This window comes from Callospermophilus lateralis, chromosome 8 (assembly GCF_048772815.1).
Source record: "Callospermophilus lateralis isolate mCalLat2 chromosome 8, mCalLat2.hap1, whole genome shotgun sequence".
Lineage (NCBI taxonomy): Eukaryota > Metazoa > Chordata > Mammalia > Rodentia > Sciuridae > Callospermophilus > Callospermophilus lateralis.
Genome location: NC_135312.1, coordinates 42,607,157 through 42,615,377, shown reverse-complemented (window position 1 = coordinate 42,615,377; position 8,221 = coordinate 42,607,157). Strand labels below are relative to the sequence as shown.

Here is an 8,221-nt window from a genome sequence, read left to right as displayed (position 1 = left end):
GCCTCCCATTCATCTGAGTGTCTTATTTAAGTGGGATATTCTCACCCTTGGGCCTGATAATCTGCTAGAACAGCTCATAGAACTCAGGGAAACAGTTTTACTTGCTAAAGCTGATTCATAATAAAGGCTACAACTCAGAAAGAAACTGTAGAGCAAGGTCTAGGGAGTGGAAACATGGAGTTTCCACTCCATCTCTGGGCACACCCACCCCCAGCACCTCCACACTCTCACCAGTCCAGAAATCTCCACACTTCATTGTTGGGGATACTGTGGAGGCTTCCTCATGCAGTCATGATCAATTAATCCTTGACCATTGGAAATCAAGTTAATCTTCAGCTCCTCCCCCCTCCCCTGGCCAGGGAGTAGGGTCAAAAATCCCAACCTCTAATCATACAGTTGGTTCCTCTGTCCCTTATCCTCCAAGAGATACTATGCTAGCATGTACTCGGGTTTGGTGGGAAGGAGCATATCCAATCACTCAGGAAATTCCAAGGGTTTTAGAAGCTCTGTGCTGGGGTCCTGAGATGCACACAAAATAGATATTTCTTATTTTATTACACTATCCCAATTACCAGCCTGCTACAGGTCCAAGAAATAAACCCACTTCTGAGAAAGGACAGTGATGTTTCCTTCTGCTTTTAGGATTAAAAGTAGCCCACATCAGTAATGAGAACATTGGTCCTTAACCCTTGACCACCTGATGACCCTCCCAATAAACACTTAAAATCATGCAGATCATCCAAAGGCTGCTTAGTCAGAGCACCCCCACTTATCCTTGCAGGTGCCCCCCTTGAGGGCCACACACCTTAGATCTGTCTCTTGCATCAGTCTCTCTGTCATACACTTCTGATGCTCACAGCACTCCTGTCATGCTGATAAGAAAGGTAAGTCTCAGAGTAGCCCATGGGGTGCTAATTAATACTCAGAGAACATCTATTACACACCAGGTACTGTCTGAGGGCAGCAAACCACCTCATGTAATCCTCTGGTCCTTCCTGCAAGGAATGTGGAAACGGAGATGCTAAAAGGCTAGTGCCTCAGGCACGGTCACTTGCTAGCACACAGCCCAGGATGGGACTGGGACTTTGACTCCACATCCAGGTATGTCAGGCAGATCTTCCTACACCCACTCCTAAAAGGTTTCAGACGTAGATTCATTCATGAAAGGAAAAGGCTCATAGTGGGTAAAGGAGGTATGTGTTGGACAGCAAAAACTTGAAAAACAAAATACTGGAGTCCTCCATTTGTCTACAATGAGCAATTCCTTTGATTTGGCACCGCCGCTCTCTGTGCCCTCAATAAGATGCAAGTGCTGACTGCATCCCCCAGAAGTGCCGGCTACTTACAGAAGAGGTTTCAAGAGAGCCAAAATTTACTTCTAGGAGTATCCTTACCAGGAGCGTCTTGAACAATGAAAATTGCTTTCCTAAGTGAAACTGGACTCGAGTGGTTTGTTCTGCACTGTTACAGTCGTCCAGTTAGTGGAAGTGTTTGTGTAATTTTTTTCAAAGTTCCAAAAACAACCCAAGGAGATAATAAAATACCATCCTCTTTATTGAAGTCTGAGGTTCCCTGAAGCTGAAGACTACAGATTGTGGTGTTTGATTGCCCTAAATGAAAATGTTGCAAGATAAAGAATCCCTTTGGCTCTAACCTTCAAGGAGAAAACCATGCCCAGAAGCAAGGAGAGGCAGTCAGTCTAATACATTCTCCCTCTGCTAAATTCCAACATTCTGCAAAAATTCTCTCTTCTCCCTAACTACATTAGTGAAGAAAGCAATCAATATGAAAACGCCAGGTTCATCCTAAAGGGACCTCGATTGCTAAACAAAAACTCCAAGCAGTTCAGTTCCCAAACTTAAATGGATGACCCCTTATCCTCTATGTGGTACCCTCTCTAAGTTACACACCCATCTTGATGTTCAAAGTTAAAAACTCAATTCTAATAAACCATGGATTGTGTTGTTAGTCTGGTGTCAGGCAAGGCCTTTGTAACCACATCCGATTAGAGGGCCTTTGTTTCAGGAATGTTCATGGTTTGAAGTAAGCTCTGATAGGACTTTCACCTCCCTACACCATATAAATACAACAATGAAACTTCATGTCCTTCTTCTTCCTCAAAATCGATTTACTGTTAATGCTTTTGTTTGCTTATAACATGGCCTATACTTTCTCCTGAGTTCACTGGAAGAAAACTTCTGTACCAGAATCATAATGAACAGAATTCCTCATTGATCCTGTTCCACTTCCCATCACTGCTATAGGATGTCCTGAGAAAATAGGTAGATGGGAAAAGGTAGATTAATGTGCCTAGGAAATAAATTTGGGGTGTAAATCATGGTGAGCATGAAGGATTTGATGAAGACTCTACCTAGAAAAATGAAAGTATGAATTCATAGGATGTGTGTATTATGCCTTATACTTACCAAAAGGTAGGAGCTAAATATCTTTAAATATTGTCTTAATATAGAGTTATGGTACTTTTTTTTTCATTTATCCACTCCCCCGCCCAAATTGAATGGCAACCCAGTTTACCATTCATCATTTTCCATTTGCTTTTAAGGGAATGATTATGAAGACAGTTATTTCTGTAAAATTATTCAAAAATTCTTCTATCTTCTTGTTACGTGGTTAGTCTGAGGTTGGGCAACGCCTTTGCCTATCTTTCTCATTGAGGCAGCTTTCCAATTATGGCGACATCACCGATTCCCCTCAAACTTAGTGTCTTAAAATAACAACGCCTATTTTTCTCACAATTGGACAATTTGAGCAGGGCTCAGTGGCAAGAGCTCATCTCTGCTCCACTTGTCACCACATGGAGGGGTCAGACTGAGGGATGGGATAATGTGCCAGTGCAGTCACTCATATTGAGACAGTCAGGGACCACCATGGTGGGTCAAAGATTGGAACAAAAATGAAATAAACCCTGGGCATCATAAACTATGACCCTCAGAAGCATGGAATATTGCTCCTCTGGCCTGTGTTCTTTTCAGCAGACCTGTTGTGAGGCCCTGATAAAACCACAGAAGCAGAATGTTTGCACAAGAAGAAATTGTCACCAGGAGAAATTGGAAATAAAATCTCCATCTTCACTTGTTCTTAGTCAACTTAAAAATCACTAATTTTGGAGGTCACCAAGCTGAGCAATACATTATTTGTTGCCCACTAGCTTTGTTGTGGATAACAACCCTGGTGTGTGGGTTACAAAAATAATGGTTGCCTAGGTTACTTTTCAGGGACTTGAAGGTTGCTTTTGCTGAAAACACTGACTCTTCACTCAGGTCTGCAGACATCGGGCGGGTGATTGGAATGGGATCTCTGTCTTTATATTATGGGAGCCCCCTTTGCTGCCTTAACTTTGGGGGTCAGATTCTGCTCATCCCTGTATGTAGACAAGCTGCTTGCCTGTTGGAGCTGATATGTGTTTTCTTCTACCCCACAACTGTGCTTCTTCAGCAGCTATGGCAGCCCAAGCATCCCAAGTCCTTCAAACCTACCGTAAGGCCCAGATTGAGCCACAAGGCTCAGTGTTCACACAGGATGATAGTGATGGCACCAGCAGCAAGAGCACAGGTTGACCAGGACGGTCCAGTGGTCAGAGTCCTCCCCAGCAAATCAATAAAAACTTGCCTCTCCCTTTGTTTGGAGAGCAGCCTGGTCCCTTGATCAGACAGCAGTGCTGTCTCCCTTCAACTGAGGCCCATTTTCCCACTTTGGCTGATGACCTAGTTAATGCCTTGACTGTGAGCATTCATGCTCACTTGACTTAGCTTTATTTCTATGTCATCAAATCAAAAGTTTCCATCTCAATACGTTTGGCAAGGGAGATTTCAACAGCGAGGGGTCCAAACGGCAAGGGCCCTTCATGCTTCTTTCTCCATCCTGTTCTGATCTCACCACGTGGTCACTCCAACCTGACAGTTTCAAGGTGCCTGGATTTTTTTAAACATGGTCACTTGAGGAGGCAGAGCCCTGTCACTTTCTACAACCTAGCCTGTGAAGTCCCACAGAATCACCTCTGACACATTCTCTCTAGAAGAAAACCTCTAAAGCCAGTCCATTTTTATTGCTAGAAGAATTAGGCTCATGGAGGTAGGTCACAGAACCTAAAACCACCAGAAAGAAGCATCCACCACATCATCTTCCTGGTGATTTTCTCTTCAGGCTGTTAATTGGCTCAGCTTCACCAGATTCATTCACTAGTGGTTCTGTGTATGTTTGGCATGTTGGGTTCATGAGGGCTGGGATTTTTATCTGATGTATTTGGGGGCGTACATGGTAAGTGCTCAATAAATATCTGTTGAAGTGATAACTGATTCAGTATCACTTTTAGTTCTCCAACATCTCTGTAGCCACCTTCATGAAATCCAGTGCACTTTACAAAGTTCGCGATTTTACTTTGCAATCAGTTTTTCTTGTCTTTTTATTACATTGTCTGAAGTCAACAACTTGCAGCAATCAACAGGAAACTAGTAAAAAGGATGTTAATGAGACGAGCATAGATAGAAGCTAATTATAACCAAGGAGGAACACTGAAAAGGGGATTCAGACTGTAAGCAGCCACTTCATTTGGGGATGAGTATAATATGAAGCTCGGGTCCCTCGTGAAAGCTTGAAACTTACAAGAGTGCAGATAATGAAGACTTAGATAATAAGGACTCCCAGAATACCTTTGAGCAAATCAACATCTCTCCTAGATTCAACTTTTTTTTTTTTTAGCTATGAAAGGGCAGTATCTCACAAGTTCTAACTTCTTGGTGGTTTTAGAACTGAAAACTTCAGATCAGTGTCATAGATGAGCAGACAGACATTTAACATCCATGATAACAAACTTACAATCCATAATAAATAATGGAGATGTTTAAAATAACCGTTCTCTAAGGATTATTTACTCCATAGCAGATGCTGTGTTAAGGGTATTTGTTAACCCATGTAGTCCCTTGAGATAGTGTTATTGTTATAATTTGGGTCTGGAATGTTCCCCCAGAGCCCAATGTGTTGAAAGCTTTGTTCCCAAGGCTGTTGGAAGGAGGTAAAAACTTTAGGAGTTATGGCCCAGTTAGACAAAATAGGTCATGGGGCTGTGTCCTTGAAGGGTGCATCTTGTTCCTGTGCCTTCCTCCTTTCTCTCTCTGCTTTCTGACTGTCATGAGGTGAACAGCTTTGCTCTGCACACCCTCCCCACCATGATGTCCTCCCTCACCACAGGCCCAGAAACAATCGAGCCAAGTAACCACGGACTAAAACCTCTGAGACCATCAGCCAAAATAATCTTCCCCCACTTTAAGTTGTTTTTCTTTGGTATGTTGCCACAGTGACAGGAAGCTAACACACACGTTAATATTTCTTCAAATGTTCAAATGAATTACGGAATTTCCCCAGGTAATGTGACAGAAACAGGACCAAACTCCAATCTCCTAAGGAGCACAACTGATCTGTGGTGTAGAATGACTCCATCAAGCCTGGCTATGGCTGGAACTTGCTGGAACAGGGGACCCATGGAACGGGTTTGTCTCAGGCTTAGCAAAGGACCTTTAATTACAGGAAGGCCTGAAGGACCAAGTCGTAACCCAGCTTCACAGACAGGCTTCTGAATAACTCTAATTTAGACATCTTTCTTCCACATGAATCAGAGCACATTTTTTTCCTTGGTGGATAAGTCATTGCTTCCACGTTGTCCTAAGATCACACATTTTCAAAGAGCAAGCTAGAAATTAAAGAGAGCAAAAGCCTTTGTCCCTAAAACTGATCTCTAAAGACTGAAAACAATTTACAGACATTATCTAACTCACTGTAAAACAAAGCTGGCATTATTATCCCCCATTTTACTCATGGAGAAACTGAAATAAGAAAATCATGGTTTGACTTTGACACTGAACAGAGGAGCTCTGTTAACTCTGCTACGGGAGCTGCCTGGGGGAGGTCAGGGGAGGTAGATTGGCCATGGCCTAGGCCCGTTTTCAAACTGACTTCATCAAATACATTTTAACATTCTGAAGATAAAAGAGTGGCTTGATGTGTCTGACCCTCCTCGACTAGGGGAGGTCAGCTCTGTAGAGATTTTGACTTCTTTCTAGATTTGGATTTTGTGAAAGAATTCCTTTTGACAGAGGGATCATCGACTTCTAAAAACTAAAACCCTGATAAAACTACTGGCCTGGAGATATTTAGAATATAGCACCTTTAAATTTTACTTAGTAATATTCAATAACTATTCTAGGACCAAAGCAGTCACGAATGGCAAACCCTGAGCTTCAGGGTGCCCAAAATTGTGCTAAACATCGTGACACGAGTAGATTTCACCATGATAAGCTTCCGCTTCATTGAGGAGGAAGTTGAGCTTAGAGAGGTTAAGTCCCTTTCCCAAGACCATCGAGCTAGTAAGTGGTAGAAACAGGATAAACCCAGGCATGCTAAACTCCAAGCCCAAGTTGTTACCATGTCTCTGTATCAATTTGCAACCTCGATTCACCCTAAAGTCCCAGTCAGAGAAAGACAGAATAAGCAGCTTGTTAGTTGTACTCCTTATAAAGACTCCAGAACAGACCAAAGCCAGAAGCAACACAAAAGAATCTGACTGGACTTTGTCACTAATTCTTGGAAAGGAGCCTCTAAATTTTTGGAATTTCCAGAGTGATGAGAGGGACTTAGTTATTCATGACGGGTCCTAGTAATAAGCTGAAGAGGTGACTCATGTTTGTCCCCCGAAGAGGTTAAGCCAATGAAATGACTCAGGACTGGGGCTGGTTGTGCCAGAATGGCCAAGCGCATGATTAGAGGGTTGGGGCTTTGAGTCTCTGGCAAGGGGCTGGTTAGGACAAGTTCAACATTTTGGGCAATAATTCATAACTCAATAATACTGTCTATATAATAAACCCTCAAAAATAAAAAATAAAAACTCTGGACACAGACGTTTGGGTGAGTCTCCCTGGTTGGCAATACTCCAGGTGTTTTGTGACACATTTGGATGTTGGGAAAGAGGTGCACGTTGATTCTCTGGGCACAAGACACCGAAAGTTTTGCATTTTGGATTTTCCTTGACCTCATGCTTTGCCTCTTTCTTTTTTTTTTTTTTTTTTTTTGGTGGGGGGGGGGGGGTTCTGGTTTACAACCTTCCTGCTATAATACACCTGTAACCATGTCATGATTAAAAAAAAGGTAAAAAAGGTAAAAAAGCATATAATCTTGTAAAAAAGCATCTAAACGTGCTTTTTAACCAAGATGGCGCCAAAAGCTAAGAAGGAAGCTCCTGCCCCTTTCAAAGCTAAAGCCAAAGCAAAAGCTTTGAAGGCCAAGAAGGCAGGGTTGAAAGGCATCCAGAGTCAGAAGAAGAAGATCTGAAGGTCACCTATCTTCTGGCAGCCCAAGACATTGTGGCTCCAGAGGCAGCCCACATATCCTCAAAGAGCAGCCCCAGAGAAACAAGCTTGACCATTCTGCCATTCCCAGATTCCCCCTGACCACTGAGGCAGCCATGAAGAAGATTGAAGATGGAAGACACTAACACACTAGTGTTCCTCATCAATGTCAAGACCAAACACCAGACAAACAGGCTGTAAGGCTCTATGACATTGACGTGGCTGAGGTCAATAACCTGATCAGGCCTGACAGAGAGAAGGCTTCCACTGGACTGGGTCCTGATTATGATGCTTTGGATATTGCCAACACAATTGGGGTCATCTAAACAGAGTCCAGCTGGCTATTCTAAATATATATTTTTTTCAACATAAAAAAAAACTGTAATCATGACTACAGCATTTTCCTAAGTTCTATGAATCATTTTAGTGAATTATTGAAACTGAGGGAGGAGTAAAAATTCCCAAATTGGTCATAAGTAAGCATGACCTGGGAAGCCCCAGCCGATGGCTGGTGTCTGAGACAAGGGCAGTCTCATGACATACTGTGCCCTCCACCTGTAAGTCTAGTCTACATCTGGGGCGTTAGCATCAGAAGCCATTGCACAGGCTATGTGGAGAGCCCTGCACTCATGTCCACTTGGTGAAAAGGTGTTTTCAGGATTCAGAGCTGGCCATCACACGACTTTCATAAAAAATAATTGGACATAACTTTCCTTCACTCATAAATGAATACATAACCAGTGTGACTTCTTACTATGTACAACCACAAGAACGGGATCCTCATTGGAATGGGTTGTACTCCATGTATGTATAATATGTCAAAATACACTCTACTGCTCACCGTTCTGGTAACTGGAAGGTCT

General features: G+C 42.7%; 1 pseudogene; it reads left to right on the top strand.

Annotated features, from left to right (window-relative positions):
* Positions 1–7,221: 7,221 nt before the first annotated feature.
* On the top strand, positions 7,222–7,684 carry LOC143406294 (large ribosomal subunit protein uL23 pseudogene; annotated as a pseudogene).
* Positions 7,685–8,221: the final 537 nt, after the last annotated feature.